This window comes from Lutra lutra, chromosome 4, assembly GCF_902655055.1.
Source record: "Lutra lutra chromosome 4, mLutLut1.2, whole genome shotgun sequence".
NCBI lineage: Eukaryota > Metazoa > Chordata > Mammalia > Carnivora > Mustelidae > Lutra > Lutra lutra.
The window spans coordinates 136,345,297-136,369,021 of NC_062281.1; positions in this window are offsets into that span (position 1 = coordinate 136,345,297).

Sequence of the window (23,725 nt, forward strand, 5' to 3'; positions counted from 1 at the left end):
AGATTTTTCTTCCATTACTAGAATAGTGGGCATATTTAGTGTATAAATCCACTGCATATACAGTTAAAGAAACTGAACTATAGCTCATAAACCTAGCTATCCCAAAATAGAGTGAATGTAACACAATCAAAGTCATCTCCCAAATACATTAGCATTAAAATAAAACATCAAAGTGGCCTTTTCTCTGCAAACCTCCTCTTTCAAAGACAATTTAAATGTGAATTTTGCCTTTTTTTTTTTTCCTGCTAAAATGTTGGAGAAGACATTCAAAGCTTTCTCTTGACTCTTTCTTTTGTTTCCTGCACTAAAATGAATCAAATAGTTCAATAAAAATCTTAACACCAAAAAGAGAAAAGAAGAAAGCTGTATATTGCCAGGAAATTAAACAATACTATACCTGGAAGGGATCACACTGGGATAGCTAATTAAACATTTGAAATCTTGGATGTATGAATTTATAATATTTGCTTCAAGCTTGGTCGCCTTTCTTGTTCTTTTTAATGTAATTCACCAGCATTAAGGTCATGTAAAGTTAATATATTAAACACACACACACACCATGGTTCCACAAGATAATAATATAGGCTATATTGAATTTGGAGAACAAGTGTTGAAGAGGTGTAGATTTTAAACTCCTGCAGACAAAAGGTTTTTTTTGTATATATATATATATATATATATATATATATATATATATATTTAATACACAGACTCTGGGAAAATGTAATTTATATGTAAGATATGTTTCCTGATGACAATTTATTCAACCAAATTTTTTAGCACTTACTATATGCAAAACTTCATGATAAGTGCTATCAGGGACAGAAGTATGGCATTAGAGAGGAAAAAATTATAATGTTTGAAAATGTGATGGAAACATCAAAGGTAAATGAAATTAGCTATGTAAATTGTGAAACATTAGTCCTCAGTACTCTTTAGCTTCAATGAAAGTATGAAAATTCTACCATCTCTCAAGATAGAAAACAAATTTTGTCCAAATAATTAGTCCCACTTAGCCTATTAACTCTTCTCCTGCCAATATACATAATATTTTTATCATACTGTGCTGTTAGGAGGAATTTAAAGACCAATTACATAATTTCTGCTCTTCAGCTCCCAAGCAAACCTGGAGTTTGTAGGAAATTTTAGTATCAAGGTTTTGTTTCGTTTGTTCTTACTTTAAGTTCATTTTTATACAATTCAACCAAGCAGTTCCCACACTCTGAAACACTAGAGTTAAATCTAAATCTGGATTAGTATTCCCATCTGGGATTTGTGGTAAGCAGTTCATTCGTGAAAAGAAAGATTGAATGGTATAGATGCCAATTAAAAATATTTTTTGGATATATCAAACTAAAATTCTTTAAATATTCCAAAGTTCCACTGAACTATATTTGCTTCTATAGCCCTTCCTCTTAATTGCCTATCCTAAATAATTAAGCAACTATCTTACTAAACCAGAACTTAAGTGTCTGATTACATTAGGAAACAATTTCTTTAGAAAATTACATTCTATTGGATATAACATTAAAGTATTTAATATAGGTTTGAAACATCTTTAAAACTCATTGTCAGCTGGGTTTACTATGTGTTTTAATATGTGTTTGGCTCCATATATTACTCCTTTCCCTTTATAAACTATCATAATCCCAATATACTATCAAGAATCATGGAAACAATGGATGGCAAAAGATGAACAAAAATAGAACATTCTCATGCTCACTTCTCAGTTCCTCCATCTACTGAATTATTTATTATTTTTGTTAATGTTTATAAGGAAGCAGACCCTGTCTTAAATGGCAGTATACAGAACTAACAAGAGAACAGAGGTTCCTGCCTTCAAATAACTTGCCTTCTGGGAAGAAGAAAGAGGTAATGAAAAAGAAAATATATAAACACAATACTTTCAGAAATTGAAAAGTGTTATGAACCTAATAACTCATAGAAATGCAAGAGAATGAGTAGTAACTATATGGAAGATCTCTCTTAGGAGATCTACTAAAAAGAAGAGGATTTGGCTATGCAAAGGATATTGAGACCTTAGCCAGAGGAACATTAAGTATCAAAGACCAAAGGCAGGAACAAGCTGTTCAAGGAACAGTAAAAAGGCCAGTAAGGTGGGGAGCCTGGGTGGCTCAGTGGGTTGAAGCCTCTGCCTTCGGCTCAGGTCATGGTCTCAGGGTCCTGGGATTGAGCCCCGCGTTGGGCTCTCTGCCTGCTTCTCTGCTTACTTGTAATCTCTGTCTATCAAATAAATAAATAAAATCTTAAAAAAAAAAAAAGGCCAGTAAGGAAAGCAGAAGAGCCTTGTGAGCTGTGGTTTAAAAAAAAGGGGGGGGGGTGGTATTTCAAATAAAATGCATTAGAAGCTACTGGAAGATTTTAAGGTAAATAAGTGATCTGAAAGGTATTTTAAAATTTATTCTCACCACTTTATGGTAAATGAATTAAAGGAAATGCATTCCTTAGGGTAGAGACTAATGTCTGTAATTGAGAGTCACCAAATTCAATAGAGCATGTAAGATGAAAATTTATTTCTCAGGTAGAGAGGGAAGTAGGTGTTGCCATTCTCCATTATCTACCATATCTCCTTTATCTCCATTGACACTATTCATATACATCAGGTCTATATTCCAGCCAATAAAAGATAAAAAGAAAGAAAATGGAGGGTAAGTGACAATGAAGAAATCACCTTAATATCCTCAGCATTCTCCATGATCTGCTACAGATTTATCCAGCCATAGAATTCAGTCCTTGTATTCAGTGCTCACCCACCCAGCTAAGAAATACCTCTCTACTTTTTTGTGTATCTCACCCTTTAATGAATGAACACTTTATATGCTGCTAATTTTGTGGGCTATGGGAGTCAAATCAATTCACTTCAATTCTTACTCCATATTTACCACCTGTGTGACATTAAGTAAATAACTTACACTTGCTGTTCATTTTCCCCACCTGTAAATATGACACAATTGACACTTATCTTTAAAAACTATTATGATGAAAGTTATTACAGATAGGTGCAATTTATAATTAGACATTCTATAAATATAATTGTGCTAGGCATGCAGTACATGTACCGTAAGTCTTGAGATACATCTTTGAGAGGTTTTGGAATTTATGCCTTAACAGAACAAAAACCCTAAAATGGAATATCAGTCATTCCTCTTTAATAATCCCTTGATCTCTTACAGAACTCAGGATCTAGCCACCCCTGTTTGGTAACTTGTTCTATCGCCTTTCTTATCTGCCTCTCCAGAGAAAGAGGTGCCAAAGAAAGGAAAAATGTCCTTCCATTTTGTTACACAAAAATGATGTAAAATTGAAAAGGTTTATATGCTCCTGGGGTTGCCAGTGAGATCTTTTTTGATGCTGTCACTGCTTGTTTATAGCATTTATCTTAGATATGTTTCTAACAGTCTGATATGTCTCATTGTTATATCGATCTGTGTTCTTTCACCTTGGAGTTAGAACTGTTTTAATAGGGTGACTGTGATAGCTGACTCATGCCTCCTGAATTATCTTCTGCAAGGAGGGAACTGTAGTTGGTAGGGAGTAACAAAGATCAAGAAAAATGTTACTATCCCATTCCCAGAGAGGAATGGAAGAGTTCTGTTTCTGTGGGTACCCAAACAAATTTTGCAGAATTCAGTATATTTAATGAGACTTGCTTGTCTTAGAAAGTTGAAAAAAAATGATAAAGCAGGATCAGCAATGGTCTGTAAGAAAATATTCAGGATCATGGAACATGAGGAAAGAGGAGTACAAAGAAGAACTGAATGCTTGACGAGGAAAGAAAACAGTAAGTAAAGCTGCATGAGGAAGCATCTTCAGACAGCATCTCCTGGACAATAAGCCAGGTTGGAGGCAGAGGGAGAAGAGAACTGAAATTCACAAAAATACAACTGAAATGTATGGATGGGGGTGGAGTTAGACATCCAAAAATGAATGTTAAAATATATTTTTGTTTGGAGATAAGGAGAATTGCTCAGGAATAATGTGATAAATACACATATGCATGAAGCTTACACCTGTTTTGTGAGAATCCTTGAAGAAAGCTCTCCCAAAGGCAGTAAGATAGAAGGAAGGCAGGCTTATTATTATGTTTGTTCTAAATGCCAATTTTATTATAGCTACTTAGAAAAAAAGGCTTGAATTTGCCCAAATTGAATTAATGGCTCGCTCTCTTGTTCGTCATTCTTGTGGAAGAAAAGAACTGGAGATTACATTAGGTAGAAAAGCATGATCTCAGGATATACTTCCCAGGAGAGCTGTGTACAAAATCAATTAGAAAAAGGGATTTGAACAGGAAGACAGGTTTTAATTACATGATTACAAGTGGCTATAAGTTATTCTTTGCAGAATGAGTAATTTAGCGTATACATTCAAATGGTAATATCCCAAATAAAATGAATCTTAGAAAAAAAATGTATAATATGTGAATGCCTTCTGGTGGGAATGTTTAAGGCAGAACAAAAAAACCTAAAAACCATAAAAAACTGATAGATTTGACAACATGCAAGTTAGAATGTCTGTATGACAATTGTACCCAAACAAAATAGAAAGACAAACAATAGATTGAGAAAAGTAGTTATGATAGTTATAGTAAATGCTCATTTAATATTTCTTTAATATTTGATAAGGTTCTATATTTGATTTAAAAGATAAACCTAGGAGAAAACAATATCAAAGATTATAAGTAGTCTATTCATAAAGAGGAAATAGGAATGGTCAATAATCAAATGAAAAGAAGCTTTAATTATGTGATAAGAAAGTATAATCAAAAAACAAGGGAATAGTCATCTACCTTTTAAATTTAAAATAAAACACATCCGAACCATTTATCATGGCACTAGGTCACTTTGGGAGCATGAGTTGGTACAACCTTGCTATAACCTTATAAAATTGTAAGGCTTATAATTTATATTCTTAAAAGTATTTTTAGAATCTTTCTTATAAACAACCCTCCTTTATAAAGATCCTTAAACAAGAAATTAAAAAAAAATAGGTGAGAATTATAAAACCCTGAATATCAGTATGGTACAAAGAATATCGTATTGGTTTTGGTATAAAAAGAAAATTCAAAAATATAGAAATTAAAAATAGCAAAGAGAGCAAAGATCGATATCATTATTACTGAAATCCAAGTATAGCTGCCTGTAGCTTGAAAGGTCAGTATTCAAGAGATGAGGTTTTATGTTTTTGTGTGTAGGTTTTTTGAGATGAGTTTTGATTGGAAAGGAATATGAGTATTATTTAAGAGGCTGGCTACCTGGGAAGAAGGTGGACTCCAAAAGTGAACTCTGAGGTTTCTGCCTGGCCCAAAGATTTTTAAAGGGGCTTAGGGCATTTAATCATTTAAAGGAGGGGCATCTGGGTGGCTCAGTGTGTGAACCATGGGACACTACAACTCAATGCAGGTCTTGATCTCAAGGTCATGAGTTCAAGCCATGTGTTGACTCCATGCTGGGCATGGAGCCTACCTAAAAAAATAAAATAAAAATCAGTTAAAGGAGTACAGTGGTTTGTGACAAGTCTCCTTGGTGCCAGCTACAGATGTCATCATGGTGCCTGGAGGTTGTGCAATGGGGTCTGGTTCCTTGGTGCTCAGGGTGAAGCAGGAGAGCCTGGTGACATAGAAGTGATCTTTCTAGGAAAGAATACATGATCTATAATTATACAAAGAAGGGTTTAATGAATCTCACTGGTGAAGCTTAGACTACTATTATTACTACTGCTTAGACTACTTAGACTACTACTACTTGGCTAGAGGAGCCAAGGTAGCTTCACCTTGACCAGCAAAGACACATGGTAACATTGTGCTCAGCTGGAGAATATTATCTAAGATATTAACAACAACAACAACAAAAATTATCTAGGAGTAAGTCAAGGAAGAAAATGAGAAGCAGCAAGCTGGAAATGGAAATTCAAGGATTTCTAGGTCAAGATACTAGATTTCAGAATTGAGCTCAACTCTTGATTTTCCTTTTTCTTATCTGAAAAATGGAGATAAAATACTAAAATCACAGGGCTGTTATGAGAATGAAAAACAGATAACTTTAAATCACTCACTATAGCTCTTGGTACAGCATAAGTGCTCAATTTAGGGAAAGAAGAATAATTACAGCTCTGAAGATTCCCTTACTCCCGGCTTTGGTAGGGCTGATCTCCATATTGAGATCACAGATTGGCACAGTATCAGGAGAGAAAGCCTGACCCATTGTTCATGCCAAACATGCAGATGAGAAGAGCTATTTTGAGTTTAGTTGCTTTGAAATATTGTTGTTATTTTTCAGATACTTCCTGAGCACATAAATATTCATGAGTGCAAATCAAATATTGTAGTTTCCCAAATTAAAAGATGCAGCACCCCTTAAGAGGAAAATATGTTTTTTAAAATACTTTTTAAAGTTTTAGTACCTTTGGTGTAAAATATAAAGCTTCAAAAGTATATTGAAACTTAGGAAGATTTTTTTTTTTAACAGTGAACAAAGAAACTAAGACTGTTTCTAAATATCCCTATTTCCTACAAAGAAATAAAAAGTGTTTTTGTCATCACTTTGGGAAGGATTTTTCACAAAAAAACCTCTCCCTCCCCCAACATAACCACTGCCAAAAAAAGCCTGGAGTTGAAATTTTATGCAAAGAGTTCATGAAACAAAATCACGAAAGATTCATACAAATAGGTTTCCTTTACATAAGAAGGGAGGGAGGCCTTGGCAACTTCCATGAGTTTTTTTTCATGCTTTTTCTATAGAAGCTAATGGATACATAGTGTTGAGTAATGGCTAGCTGCATGGCAAATGTAGAAAAATTCTTTATCCATTTTGGCTGTTTATTGTCACTTTTTTTTAATTCTGACTAATCACCTATAATAACCTTTTCATTGCAGATTTAGAATGTATTTTATAGTAGAGTTTCATTTTCAACTGAAATGCAATATTTTATTAGGTATATAAAGGTTTTGAGAGAGAAATTCCGACTTCTAAGAACAAATCCTAAGGCAGTAGTTAACTATATATGCATTAAATGACAAGGCTATTCATCGTAGCCTTTTTTAATAAGTGAAAATAAGGAATCAACGTAATTGTCCTATAATAGAAAATATGCTTAATAAATCACTGGACACCTACTCAACCTTCATGCTACTGAGTCACTAAGAAAAAATGTTGCAAATTAGTATTTATTAACTTAAGATATTTGCAATGCCTTGCTAAGTGAAAAAGACTCCTTAGTGTATGAAATGATTCATAAATGTCTTAAGTACATTTATATACAGGCCCAAACAAAAATATATTCGATAATGATCTTAATGAAGATAAATAGAAATATTTTTCATGGTAATTTTCTTAGGGAATATTTTAAAAATATGTTGCTAATGTACTTATTTTCATTGTTTCTAAAATCAATAAATACTGCTTTTTAGTCACAAACAGTAGGATTTTAAAAGTAATGGTAGCTAAGATTTATTGATTATTGTGTGCCAGGACCTATTCTAAGTTTATACTGTGCATTTTTTATTAATACTTTCAACAACCTTATCACATTAATACTACCATTTTTTAAAATTGATGTCTGAGAAAATTTGGACATAGAGCATGGGCATAGCAGAGGTAAGCAGGTAGCCTGATTTCAGATATAATTCTGAAACTTAGTTTAATTAAATATATAATGTATACCTCATTAATGGTCAGGTAACATGGTTGTCTGTGTGTGTGAGACAGGGCCTCTTGTTTAGATACTCCAAGCCATGTTTAGATGTTCCCTGCTGATCTCAGGGTTCCAATGATATACACAGAAAATCTCTGTCATAGCACCCAACATTCTTTATGCTGTTGGTTTATTTATATACTTTTTGCCTCTAGACTTGGTGAGTTACTTGAGTGCAAGATTGTATTCGGTATCCCCAGCATCCAGGAGAATGCTTGTCAAATCTAAGATCCTCAATAAATGTGTTGAATGTATGCATATAATTCAAACATATTCTTAACATGTATAAAATTACATTCTGCTTAACAGGATTCATGAATCTGTGTAGGTGGAATGTTTCAAAATAATTAGTTGCAAGCCCTTCGAATGAGAGAAGAAAGCATGTCTTTATTTCTCTGTATTCTCTTTCCTACTGAAAACAATTGCAAAGTAAAATCAGCAGGCACACACAGATCATTAATTTTAAGAAAGGGAGTCTTTCAAGATGAAGCATAAAAATTTTCTTGTCTGAGAGGTAAACTCAGGAGGCAGAACAAAAGAACTATATCTCTTCTATTCCTACCATAGAGGAATGACTACATTCAAAATCTTAAATTTTATTAAAAAGTGGGAAATATTATAAAATAAAGGGGAAGTACAGATGAAGTGAGAATGGATCACACTAATTTGAGGAAGCCTCATATTGCAAAGTCATTTGTGGGTTTCAGTCAGGTGATATTTCAATCATGATGAAATTTTACTTTTGTTTTCATTGTTGTCCAGGTTCGTTGCATAGGTAAAGAAAGATACTAAGTAAAAATAGAAGATTTATCATGAATTTATAGTAATAACACCCCACTTCCCAGCCCTGTCTGACTTTTGCCAACAAATCCCAGTTGAAGAGTAGTAGGCACAGAAAAGCAAATATTTTAGTTCATCAAAGGTAAGAAGAAAAATAAGTGTTCAAGTTCAGAATGTTGTTGAAATTAAACTAGTGTTAATAGAGATGAAGAATCATAATTATTAGATTTCAGATGATCAAACTTTTACTTGAAAAATTAGGGAAATTTCACACTGATGGTGATGTTTTTAATTCCTATTTGAGTGAATGCATGGATTTAATCAAGTTCTTTATAACAGACAAATTTGAAAATAGGCATCTGCAATACAGGCATACCTCATTTTTTTGTACTTCCCTTTATCATGTTTCTCTGAGACCATGTTTTCTACAAATTGAAGGTTTGTGGCAACCCTACATTAAGTAAGTCTGCTTGTACCATTTTTCCAGCAGCATTTGCTCACTTTGTCACATTTTGGTAATTCTCACAGTATTTCAAATATTTCATTACTTTGTCATGGTGATCTGTTATTGTGATCTTTAATGTTTCTAATGTAATCATTATGGGGCACCGTGAACTGCAACCATATAGGATGGTGAACATAGTAAATGCTCTGTGTGTTCTGTTCCACCAACCCACCTTTACCCTTTCTCTATCCCTCTCTTCCATCCTCTGAGTCACAACGACATTGAAAATAAGCCAGTTAATACTACAATGACCTCTAACTGTTCAAGTGAAAGGAAGAGTCACACATTTCTCACTTTAAGTTAAAAGCTAGAAATGATCTAGCTTAGTGAGGAAGGCATGTCAAAAACCAAGATAGGCCAAAAGCTAGGCCTCTTGTGCCAAACAGTTAGACAAGTTGTGAATGCAAAGGAAAAGTTACTGAAGGAAATTGAAAGTACTACTCCAGTACATGAATGATGATAAAGTGAAACTGCCTTATTGCTGATATGAAGAAAGTTTTAGTGGTCTGGATAGATCACACCAGCTCTAATAGTCCCTTAAGCTAAAGCACTCTAATCAAATCTATGAAGTCTGGGAGAGGTGAGGAAGTTGCGGAAGAAAACTTGGAAGCTAGCAGAGGTTGGCTCATGAAGTTGGTATAATTTTTTTTTTTAAGTGGTTTCCATAACCAAAAGTGCAAGGTGAAGCAGCAAGTGCTGCTGGAGAAGCTGCCACAAGTTTTTCAAAAGATCTAGCTAAGATCACTAAGGAACACAGTTTCACTAAATAATAGCTTTTCAGTGTAGACAAACAGCTTTCTTTTTTTTTTAAAGATTTTATTTATTTATTTGACAGAGGGAGAGATAAATAGAGAGTCAGGCAAAGAGAGAGGGGGAAGCAGGCTCCCCGCTGAGCACGGAGCCCGATGAGGGGCTCAATCTCAGGACCCTGGGATCATGACCTAAGCCGAAGGCAGAGGCTTACCCCACTGAGCCACCCAGCCACCCCGACAAACAGCTTTCTATTTGAAGAAGACACCATCTAGGACTTTCATACCTGAAGAGGAGAAGTCAGTGCCTGGCTTTAGAGCTTCAAAGGACAGGCTAAATCTCTTATTGGAGGGTAATGCAGCCTATAATTTTAAGCTGAAACCAATGCTTATTTACCATTCTGAAAATGTGAGGGCCCTTGAGAATTATGCTAAATCTACTTTATCTATGCTTTATCAATGAAACAACAAAGCTGGAAATGACAGCACATCTATTTACAGTGAGATTTACTGAATATTTTAAGCTGATGGTTGAGACCTACTGCTCAGAAAACAAAAACAAAAACAAAAACAAAAATTTTTAAAATAATACTTCTTATCAACAATGCACTGATCACCTGAGAGAACTGATGGAAATCTGTAACAGTCCTGTTTCATGCTTGTTAATACAATATCCATTCTGTAGCCCATGGATCGAGGAATCATTTTGACCTGTCTACCAACATTGTTTACAGGGACTGTTTTAGGATCTGTTTCAGCATTCCATTAAGTGATGACTCTTCCCACTTGGTCTACAGTTCTTCTGTCTAAACACAGCAACTCCATAAGTATCCATGGTATTTATTGTTGGCCCTTCTATTCCTAAGGAGTGAAGGTCAGTTGAGGTTAGTACATGGGGGCATGTTGTAGTTATTCCTTTAGTTTTAGTGCTAGCCACTTGAAGCAGACATCTTAAGCAAAAGCTATCTGAAAAAAAGAAAAAGCTATCTGAACATGTTGGTTAAATAAGGATCATACATAAAAATAAATACTAGTAAAACTGATAATGACATGTTTTTGTTACATTTCCCAAGTTTGCTTTAATCAATTACACAGTGCAGTAGGATTTATTAGAGGACTGCCAGCTCCAACATGATGCCTTAAAACAAAACAAAACAAAAATACAACAATTTTGGAAGAGTAGAATGAAGAAGGAATTGTTTAGACAGAGCCTCGGATCTATCAAGTAAAGGCCAACATTGAGGTTTTATATATAATCTCTGAGATTTTAAAGTTTGAGATTTTAAAGTTTGAAAGAAGTATAGGTCTGGGTCTATAGCCAGACTGGCTGGCTCAGTTGGTTAAAGGCTCTGCCTTCAGCTCAGGTTGTGCTACCAGGGTCCTGGGATCGAGCCCCGCATCGGGCTCTCTGCTCGGTGGGGAGCCTGCTTCCCCCTCTCTCTCTGCCTGCCTCCCTGCCTATTTGTGATCTCTCTCTGTCAAATAAATAAATAAAATCTTTTAAAAAAAAGTATACGTCTGTATAGACCCTGAGTAAAAGCAAAAGAGATGCAAGCATACCCACACACACAATGTGAGAACAAAACACCTTAACACAATCTCTGTCAGTGGTGTCCAAGGATATCCTCTTCTCGTGAAAAGAAAAGCACAATGCTATCCTTCAGTGAACTGGAACAGCAGTGTTAGTTTGCCATCTCCAGCAGGAATTTCTGAGCATGGTATATATCAGATATAAAGTGTTTGCCTAAATCATAACTTATTTATGTTATAAAGCCTAACTAAAAGTTTATGCCATGGCTATCCTCTAAGTGGCTCAAGCAAGTGGTTGAATATCTTAGTCCTCTTCTGTATCTGATACTCAGTGTTTCCTTTTCCAGTTCTCACTGCTGCAGTATAAAATAAATGAGACTAAAACATTTTTGTGGTTAGCTGAAAGATGTCCTTGATTTTTTAAAATAATTCAAATGCTAAATAGAACATTAAAATTCCTCTAAAGTTGCTATGAAAATCCTTTACAAATATACCATAATCTCCATTATCTTTAGTAGTATTCCAGGTCATAATCTTTACAATTTAGGTTTAGAGCATTATTTATTTACAGTGACTATTCAGGAGATATGGGGGGGGAGATATTTATAATACAGGTAATAATATTTTCCTTTTTTGAATTTTCCACCAACATGTGCCTTTCTATACAATATGCCTAGCTGATGGAGTCTTGAGGGATTTAGTTTCATGGATAGAAGAAGAATGAATGAAGTCTGCCATGTGGATAATTTATTTGATTTTACTATACTGCATGTTTTTATAAGAAAAACTTAAAAGAAAATTAAACTCATTTAGAAAGCACATAAATTGTTTTTGCAACAAAGCAATTAAGGAAACCTGCCTATCCAAAGTGATGGGTAATATTCTAAGCACAAAAAGGGCTAAATTGCTTTCTGTTTGGAAATTGTATGCTCTCTCTCAAGGTTTAATAAAAAAGGGATGTTTGAGATTAATGTGAAGATTCAGTGTTTTCTGTTATTTATGAGTTATTAAGAATTTGCTGCAAATTTTAAAGTTAAAATCCATTCAAATACATTGATTTATGAATGATTTTCCTTCAGTTTGTTCCTGAAACTTAGCAAAAATATTTTAAACTAAACCTCAACAATTAAAATTCAGTGATTACCTTCTATTACTCATACAGATATAAGCAGAATAGGATATATATCTCAATTGACTTTAATAAAAATCTTCATCACAAATTAAACATAAATGGTTTTAGAAAGTCTTTTTAATGTCTCCACACATTGTATCAGGCAAACACAATTTTTTGTTTGTTTTTTATTTTTTTTCATAAAAAATAAGATTCATGTATGTGAAGGATGGCATACAATCAAGACGGAGTATGGCATGTGTAATTATGTGAAGGTTTTTGTTAAATTTACACTGTGAAGAATGAAGAGGTAATGCAACAGAAGTCAATAATAAATACAGGGGCCAGGTAATGAGAACTCTAACCTGTTATGTTAAAACATTTATATACATCCATTATGGGCAATATCGTTCCAGTGAAGAATTTTAAATATAAAATTGATACAGTCAAATTAGCATGGATTGTTTTCATATACATTAGGAGGATAGATTTGAGGAAAATAAGAGGTGTACTAGAGCTAAGGAGACCAGTTAGGAGACTATTATGGTAATAAAGAATCCTACTGAGTATAGCCTGACCTAGGACAGTAGTAATATGGATAAAAGGGTGACAGAAATTAAAAATATACATAAAAAGTAAAATTGGACATGGTCATGCTTAGGTGGTTCCGCTTAGGTTCTGCTTACGTGGTGATCTCAGTGTTGTGAGATTGAGTCCTGTCTCAGGCTCTACCCTCAGTAAAGAGTTGGTTTGAGATTCTCCCTCTGCCCCTCCCACTTGTGCTTGCATGCTCACTCACTCTATCTCTCTCTTTCTCCAATAACTAAATCTTTTTAAAAAAGCAAATAAGATATGACATACTCTATGAATATTTTTTTAATTTTTAATTTTTCCCCAAATACTTAGTGTAGTTCTAGAAATGGAAAACTATATATATTAAGAATTTTCATTATAGACAGATAATTAATTTTCCTGAGTGTTTGTAATATTGTGTTTGAGGTACTGAACACTATTATATATATAGGCAGTATTACATATACTGGAATAGACACTATTATATAATATAAACATAGTGTTTATATAGTATAATATATATATATATATATATATATATATATATATATATATAGTGAGATATAAATGTATATTTCTACCATGATTCCACCGATTTGGTATTATGTTTTCTGATTAATAGAAAGGTACTAATGTTCAAATATGTGAAATAATTAGTCAAAGTTCAAGCATTTAGAACACGTCCATGATGGGACTGTTACAGAGACTAACTCAAAAAATTACTGCATTAGAATAATGTTTTGAGTCATTATAATTTTCCTTCTCATAATTGCTTTTTACCCTGGGATGAGTAGATATCCAAGGTTACTTACAGCTCTGGTCTGCTTTTCTCCCAGGACCTATCAACCATAAAACTCCATGCAGAGTATTTTTAGAGCTGCTCCTAGGATTTTATTTTACAGATAAAGGCTACTGCTTCTGGCTATGTAGTGTGTTAGGAATAGATAAATGAGAAAGAGTGAAGGTGCCTGGGTGGCTCAGTTGGTTAAGCACCTGCCTTCAGTTCAGGTCATGATCCCAGAATCCTGGAAATGAGTCATGTGTCAGGCTCCCTGCTTAAAGGTGAGCCTGCTTCCCGCTCTCCCTGCTTGTGCTCTCTTGCTATCTCTGTCTCTCTCTCTCAACTAAATAAAGTCTTTTTTTTTCTTTTTAATGAGAAAGAGTAAATTGAAAGAGAGGGAGTGTAGTAGGGTAAAGGGTGAAAAGAAAGAGAGACAGACATTGGTTGTCTACCAAAGAGCAAATTTCTCCTGAGTTGCAGAATTGCAATATGTATGGGAGAGAAATTTTACCTTCAAGAGAGAGGGGTACCTTCATGTAAGCACTCAGCATGAATCATAAATATTTTAATCCATTTATGGTAATTCCACTTCTCTTTTTCAATTTTGTGATGCAGAGCCCAAAACCATCTCTGAGAATGAAGGATTTATTCTCCCAGCTGTTGAATGTGCTGTCAGGTGATACCCCACAACTAACAGCACTTTTTGAGGATTGCTTTGGTTCAAGACAGATGACTCACCAAAGGTAAGTTTTTGTTGTTGTTGTTGTTGTTGTTGTTTTCTGACAGCAGGCTATATTGATGCTTAAGTAGTTTGAATGTAAGAAAGCCCAGAAACTTCACTCTAACATGTGGAACTCTGAAAAGGCTGTCTCATTTCCAAATCTTCCTATGGGTCAGAAGAGGCCTTCATGCTCCAGACTGAAATCCAACTTCACCCTCTGTCTAATCCTTTTTCTTCTCACTGCCTTTTCATAGGTATTCATCTCAAGAGGATTCCCTAGTGAAGGTCCTACATACTAATGTCTATCTGAGCAACTACTCTCTGGGGGTTCAACCTGCAAAGGCTCATGATTACTTTAAATCAAGAAGGCATATGAACCAGTTCAATGAATGAGATGCAAAGGACAATATACTAGGAAAAAAATATTTTCTTTTTCAATACAAATAGAGAATACTGAGAAGAGAAGCCCCCTTCTCTAACTCCCATCCTTCTTAAATGACTGGCAGCTCTCCTTTGACCATAAGGATCACCCAAAAAATATGTATGTGTGTGTGTGTGTGTGTGTATGTATGTACATATATACACACACACACCCCCCAGGTTGTCAATGAACAACTAGATATTCTTGCCTTTTGAAACCTTGTTATATGGAAAAAAATCAATTTTATATAGGTAAAGCCATTAGGCTATTAGGTTATTTTCTATTTCTGTTCTTTATTTAAAAATATACTAACTAAAATGGAAGGTTAGTTGTTTAAATACAGTTATCATATCCAAATGACACTGAGCCCACAGATAACATTTGATAGTGCTGAAGCCCTCCTTTTGTTAAGGGACAAATCCAAAGAGATTCTCCCAACCCAGTGCCTGGTGGTGTCAGTTAACCCTAAGAGGAAAACTATGATTTAATTGTTTATTTGTTTTTTAACTGAGGTATAGTGGGAACACAATATTACATTAGCATCAGGTACTCAACATAGTGATTTAAATAAACAGTATGTTATACTGTTCTCACTACAAGTATAGTTGCATCTCTCACCATATAACGCTATTACAATACTATTGATTGTGTGACATATTCTATAACTGGAGGCTTATACTTCCCACTGCTCTTCACCTGTTTTGCCCATTGCCCTACTCCTTTCTCTCTTGCAATTACCAGTTAATTCTCTGTATTTATGAGCCTGTTTCTGCTTTTTGTGTTTGCCTATTTCTTTGTTTTGTTTTTTCAGATTCCATATATAAGTGAAATCATATAGTATTTGTCTTTTTATGTTGGGCTTATTTCACTTAGCCTAATGCCCTCTATGTCCATCCATGTTGTTGCAAATGGCAAGATCTCTATCTCTCTCTCTTTTTTCTTTCTTTCTTTTTCTTTTCTTTTTCTTTTTTTTTTTTTTTTTTGTGGTTGTGGCTGAGTAAAATTCCATTGAGTATATGTATACCATATCTGTATCTATCCATCTGTTGATAGACACTTGGGTTGCTTCCATTTCTTGGCTATTATAAATAATGCTGAATAAACAAAGGAGGACATGTATCTTTTTGAATCAGTGTTTTTGTTTTCTTTGTATAAATACTCAGTAGGAGAATTATTGGATTATATGATATTTCTACCATTATTATTATTATTTTTTTTTTGGAGGAAATTCCATACTGTTCTCCACAGTGACTACACCAATTTACATTCTTACCAACAATGAATTGAGGGTTTCTTTTTGGTGTAATTATAAATAGGACTGTTTTCTTAATTTCTGTCTCTACTACCTCCTTATTAGTGATGGAGTTTGGGAAAATAGGTCAGTCTCAATGGGGTAGAGTTCAGAGCCAATGACCAAGAAAGAATTCTTGAGACTTCTTTGGTGCAAAATGGTGGTTTATTAAAGCTTGGGAACAGGATCAGTGGCAGCAAGAGCTGCAACCTCAGGGTTGTGAGATGTGGCTGCTTATATACTATGGGCTTGGGGGAATGTAAGGAAAAAGGGAGGTTTTAAAAGAACTTTCATATGCTAAAGAAGACTCACAGGATACCTGAGGGCTTGACATTATCAAGTTAAGGTTGTTACCCCTCTAGTAAGGCATTAACATTTAGATAGTTGGGAACTTCCTGGAGGAGCATTACACTCTGCCCACTTCAAGTATCTGTTGATGGGCTGCAGGTTATAAAGACATTTAATTGTATTTAATTCCCTTCTGGAAGCTCTGGCAAAGGCTTTCATAAATAAACTGAGGAAGACTCAGGTCTTGAAGGATTGTGGTCTAAGTCAACTATTTGTTTTTCCTTTAGAGCAGCCAGGAGTGCCTGGGGAATGTCACATACATCAATGGGAGTGGAGTGAGATGTTACAGGGTGTCAGTTTCTGCTTTGTCCTCAGCTTGCCTTCTGTTCCCTCATCATTAGTATATAGAAACACAGATATTTCTGTATATTAATTTTGTATCCAACTTTATTGAATTTTTGCACCTATGTTTATCAAGGATATTAACTTGCAGTTTTCTTGCTTGCTTGCTTTTTTGGGGGGGGGGGAGGTATTTGTTTATGTTATCAGGATAACTGGTGACCTTGTAAAAGACATTTGAAAATTTTGCTTCCTCTTCTATTTTTTGGAATAGTTTGAGAAGAGTAAGTATGAACTCTTTTTTCAATATTTGGTAGAATTCACCTGGAAAACCATTTAGTCCTGCACTTTTGCTTGTTAGGAATTTTTTGTTGTTTTGTTTTGTTTTTGATTATGTATTCAAATTTGTTACTAGTTACCCAAGTGTTAAAACTTTCTATTTCTTCCTGTTTCCGTTTTTGAAGATTGTTTCTAAGAATTTATCCATTTTTTCTTTGTTATTCAATTGTTTGGCATATTATTTTTTGTAGTAGTCTTCTCCAATTCTTTGTAGTTCTGTGGTGCACTGTTATTTCTCCTCCTTTATATCTGATTATATTCATTTGGTTCTTCTCTTTTTCTTGATGAGTCTTATTAAAGTTTTATCAATTTCCTTTGTTCATTTACTCCCAAAGAAGTATCTATTAATTTCATTGATATTTATTTATCTTAATTAATTAATTAGTTAATTAATTTTACTTCTCTAGTTCATTTATTTCTGTTCTGATCTTTCTTCTCTAACTTTGGAATTTGTTCCATTCCAGCTTCTTAAGGTGTGGGGTTATTTATTTGAGGTTTTGTTTGTTGAGCTATAAATTTCCTTCTTAGAACTGCTTTCACTGTATCTCAAAGATTTTGGACTATTGTTTTTTCACTTCATTTGTTTCCATGTTTTTTTTTTAATTTCCTCTTTGATTTCTTCATTGATACATTCGTTCTTCAGCAGCATGTTGTTTAGTTTCCATGTTTCCATGTATTTTTTTTTTTTAATTTATTTGACAGACAGAGATCACAAGCAGGCAGAGAGGCAGACAGAGAGAGAGGAGGAAGCAGGTTCCCCGCTGAGCAGAGAGCCCGACGCGGGACTCGATCCCAGGACCCTGAGATCATGACCTGAGCCGAAAGCAGCGGCCCAACCCACTGAGCCACCCAGGCGCCCCTCCATGTATTTTTTATCTTGTTTTTCCTTGTAATAGATATCTAGTTTCAAAGCATTGTGGTTGGAAAAGATGTTTGATGATTTCTATCTTCTTAAATTTATTGAAACTTGCTTTATAGCCTAATATGTTTTTTTGTGAGTCCCCTTAACTATTTTTTTAGATACATTATACTACTTTTGTCTTTTAAACTTTATAGTACCTTTATAAGTAATAGTTCTACTATCTTTACTGCATGTTTGCTTTTATTCATGAAATTATTTCCTTTTATAATTTTCTCCCTTCTGTTTATGGCCTATTGTTTTCTACTGAAAGGTGTCCATTTAACATTGTTTATTAGGCTAGTTGAGTGGTGATGAACTCATTTAATTCTTGTTTGACTTGTTTATCTCTTGTTCGGTTCTTAATAACCTTGCCAGATAAAGTATTAGTGGTTGCAAGGTTTTTGTTTTGTTTTTTTCTCTTTTAGCACTATTGAATATTTTATGCCACTTTCTTCTGACCTGCCAAGTTTTTGCTGGAAAATCAGGTGCTTGCTTAGGGGGATTTCCTTGCCTTGTATAAATCTAGTTGCTTCCCACTTGCTGTTTTTAAAATTCTCTCTTTATCTATAATCTTTGACATTTTAATTTTTATGCAGTGTGATATGGACCTTCTTGGGTTCATCTTGTTTGGAACTTTCCATGCTTCCTCAGCCTGGATGTCCCAGGTTAGGGAAGTGTTCAGCTACTATTTCTTCAAATATTTTCTGCCTCTTTCGTTCTCTCTTCTCCTTCTGGAATCCCTATATTGTCAACATTTGTTTTGTTGATACTATCCATGAGATCCCTTAACATATCTTCTTTTTTTTTTTTTTTTTTTTTTTTTTAAAGATTTTATTTATTTATTTGACAGAGAGAAATCACAAGTAGGCAGAGAGGCAGGCAGAGAGAGAGGAGGAAGCAGGCTCCCTGCTGAGCAGAGAGCCCGATGCGGGGCTTGAACCCAGGACCTGGGATCATGACCTGAGCCGAAGGCAGCGGCTTAACCCACTGAGCCACCCAGGCGCCCCCATATCTTCTTTTTTTATTCTCTTTTCTTTTTGCTGTTCAGCTTTGGTACTTTCGATCAACTTGACTTCCAGATCTTTTTCTCTATATATATTCTATTGATTGTGTTCTTCTGGAGAACACTTATGCAGTCTTCCATTTGAAACCATCAATGTTATGGTCATTTGATTCTTATATTCAATAATTTTATGTAGGTGATGGTACTCTGTACTTTTTTTATTAAGTACTCTTGGATTTATAATTTGTTTAAAGATTTTTATTTATTTATTTGACAGATCACAAGTAGGCAGAGAGGCAGGCAGAGAGAGAGAGGAGGAAGCAGGCTCCCAACTGAGCAGAGAGCCTGATGCGGGGCTCAATCCCAGGACCCTGGGATCATGACCTGAGCCTAAAGCAGAGGTTTTAACCCACTGAGCCACCCAGGTGCCCCGGATTTATAATTTAAGTGTATTGTTCTGCCATTTAAGATGACACATAAAAAGAACGAAAGGGAGAATACGTACCACATGATTTTTTTTTCCTATTCTTATCATAAATGGATAGAGTTTAAGACTGCATGATTTTAACCTATGGATTAAAAATAATAAAACTACAGACTAGAAAGCTCATAAATAGATCCACATATAAATGTTATTTTATTTTCAATATAACTGGTCATGTAATTCAATGAGAGAAATCTTTTAGTCATATGTTGGAAAATTCGCACATAAAATCTCAAAAGGAAATAATGAACCTTAACTTTTACCTTAAATCATATATAACAACTAACCAAAAATGAATGATACCCACGAATGGAAAAAACTAAAATGAGCAAGTATTAGGAATAAATCATATGTTAAATGTTTATGACCTTGGGTTAGGTATCAATTTATTAGAATAAAACACAAAACATACTAAGAAAAAAATAGATTGGATGGACATCATCAAAATTAAACCTTCTGCTCTTAAACAAACAAAAACTAAGAAGATAAGCCATACAATTTAAGTTGCAAAACACATGCCTGTGAAAGTACTTGTTTTCTCCAGAATATATAAAGAATCCTTACAAGTCAATGATAAGACAGGACACTCAGTAATAGTGAGCAAGAATGAAATTGGGCAAAAAGTTGTTCAAATAAGATATAGAGCTAATAAATAATGACATGCATAGATGTTCCATATCATTAATCATTAAGGAAATGCAAATGAACACAACAATGCAATTTCACTATATCCCTTTTAGAATGGTTTTAAATTAAAAAGGATTAAGATACCAAAATATTGTTGAGGATGTGGAATAATTGGAACTCTCACCCATTTCTAATGGCAATGCAAAATGATGTAGCAACTTTGAAAACAGTTCAGAAGTTTCTTATGAAGTTAAATATATAACTTACCATTCATCTCACCATGTCCACTTCTCATTTTTATCTAAAAAAGTGAAAAACTATGTCTACAGAAAGGTGTTTATGTAATGCTCATGGTAGCTTTATTCATTAGAAGCAAAACTGAAAGCAATTTAAATGAATATGAATGGAATATTTGATAAATATATATTCAGAAATCTCAAAAACATTATGTTAAAGCTTTACTTTGTATAACTCTATATAAGTCCATATAAAAAGCACAAGACAACAACAACAATGAAATCCTAGGGGCAAGGACTATGGGGATGGAGAAAGGACTGACCATACAAACAGACACAAGTTAGCTTTTGGAGGTGATCAAAATATTTTATGCTTTAATGTGATATAAACTGATAACTGGATGCATTTGCCTAAACTCACCGAGCTGTATATTTTGAGATCACACTCACTGTGATGCATATTGATATATAATTTTTAAATTACGTATTTTCCTTAAGTTATAAATTGATTTTATAGCATGACTATTTAGTAGTAAGTACTTAATATTTTTCTCAGGGATCAAGAAGAGAAAATGGAATTTTTTTTTTCCTTAAATTCTTCTGTGGGAAGAAAATTATATAGCTTAATCAATCTTAAATAACAACTTCTTATCAGCCATTTTATTTTGTATTTTTAAAATACATTTTTACTGAAATATTCAGAAGTATCAGAAAGTAAGAACAATGTATATACAAATTTGCATTGGCAATACATATGAAGTTTAGTCTTGTATTAGATTAAATATGCTTACAAAATATGTCAGGTTGCAGGCCTATGCATTCCTAAACACTCAGCCAAAGTAGGAAGCCCCTGTACCCAGCAAAGGAATAAAGTACACTTCAATTTCATTCTTACTCGAGATAGAATTTTCAAAGTGCAAGTCTTAAACCCCATGTGTCAATTTCCTAATTAAGTGAAAACCGTCTATTACAGGATTTGTGATAGAGAATCAAGGCATAATGAGCAAAACAAAACAAAAATACTCATATTGTTAAAATTCAAGAAATTGCAATGCCTAAATTAATGCAAATAAATTAAAATGATACATAAATATAAATAAACATTTTGGAAGATATAAACTGTTTTTATTTTGGATTCGCAATTGATTTTGTCTGCATCCATTCTCTAAAACATATGCAACTGCCTCTTCTACAAATATTTACATTGCCATATGGACTATTTTTAACCTAGCTTCTAGACCATTGATTGGAAAGGACTGGTCCTACTAGAGATTATATTGCAAAGTCACTATGTTTAAACTTAATTAAATAGGAGTTTTAACATATAGAATTTTTTTTCCATTTATAAAAAACCTAAAGTTGATTTACAAAACGTAAAAAGTGGGAATACTGGTTAAAAGTTATATCAAATAAAGATTATTTACAAAATTACCTTCAGAGAGTTTGAATACACATGTCTACTATCTTATATTTGATAAACAGGGCAAATAATACCATATTAAAATTAAGAGTGGGATTAAAAGGAAGACATTTGGGAAGTTGAGGAGGCTGAAGAATATGATAAAAACATATTTTTAAAGACTTCTCATTTTATTGAAAATTAGTTTGGATTCCTCATCAGTATAGTCAGAGAAAAAAATTTATTCTGTCTATAGCTCTGAGATTAAAAAGATCTGTTAGAGAAATAATGAATTTATTGACCACATTCATTTTGTGGTATAGAAGACACATCACATTATGCTTATATTAGACTTAAATAAATTTCATTATGAAAATAAGATTAGAAGAGAGCTTTGTAATTTAAAAACATACATTACTTATATGAATTTTTATAATAAAACACTTTCAGAATGATAATGTTCCTATGCTTTTAGATAATTAAATATCAAAGTACATAGAGGTAGTTTTTAGTTTGATTTTTATAAGTTTAAATCAAGCAAATTTAGAATTCAATCCCCCAAACATCCACAATTTATTCTGCTATTTATAATACTTGGAACTGATTGCTCTACTTAGAGTAGGTGTGTAAATGTTTGTTGAGTGTGAAAAAGAATGACAAGTGTGCACCTTTGCAGCTTGGAGTAGTGAGCATTCTGATTTCACGTTAACTGGTAGGATATAACTTTATCAAATCAAAGACCATAAGAAAAATATTAAAAGAAACACAATTTTTACTGGATTAATTTTTCTTTCAGTACATAAAGAAACAACCCATTTATTTAAATGTAGTAGTTTCCTGCAATCCTTTTTTTTTGCCAACTAGTATGATAATGTATAACTTCATAAAGTCATGTGAGTCAAACCAATATGGATATTTCTCTTTCTGCACATTACTCTTTGATTGTAGAATTACATTGACATAAATATAGTAAACCTTCTCTTCATTTTCCTTATAGCTCTCTAGAGTAAAAGTAATGCATTCTTCTAGATCCAATTCCAATTTAATACCAAAGTGGAATTATTTCCTGCTTCAAAATGCTACCTTGAATCATGTGAGCCAATCAATTTCTTAAGTAATTCCATAGAGTAATTTTCTATTAAGACTATTAGTTAATCCAGATGGGCAACTAAGAGGTACTTCAAAAAATGTTTTTGTAGAATTCTAGACCATTGAGAAGCTATGTGAAAAGAAAAAAAGATTACATGGTAAAATATGGTATCCTTCTGACTATTCATTAGAAGCTTCAGAATAATTTGATAAAATTTAAGGGTTTCATAAAGTCACAAAAGTAATTATGTACATATATAGGACACAATTGAAAAACCTATTTCAAAAAATAACATTTATATATAGAAATGTGTAAGTCTAATACAGAGGAAAAATGCACATCTTTTTTCTGTATATAATTTGATAATCCTAGTGATGTACTAAACAATATAATTTATATTTATTTTTATAGTTATAAGAATTCAATGTTTGAAAATGATTTGGCAGAAAATCAAATTAGATTACCTAATTTTGTTTTTATTTCAATCAAAGTTACACATACATATGGTCTAAAACAACTAAGATTCTGAATCTGATCAAGCTTAAATAAGTCTACTAGAGCCTATTTTTTCCACTGATTGCAACTAAAAATTCTGAACAAAATACAAAAAGCAGGGGATTCCAGGAAGATGGTAGAATGGAAGTCGCCAGGAATCTGTCTTTCCATCTAAACAATTACACTAACAGAATCCTCTAACTATTTTGTAAATCTGGAGTCTACTGAAAGCTTTTGCTTCTCAGGGGGAGGCTTGAAGGGTAAATCAAAGTTGAGTTCTCTCCATTTCAGCTCTTAGCCTAGCAGACCTATAGTAGGCAGCTGGGCACTTGTTCTCAAGCAACTAACACAT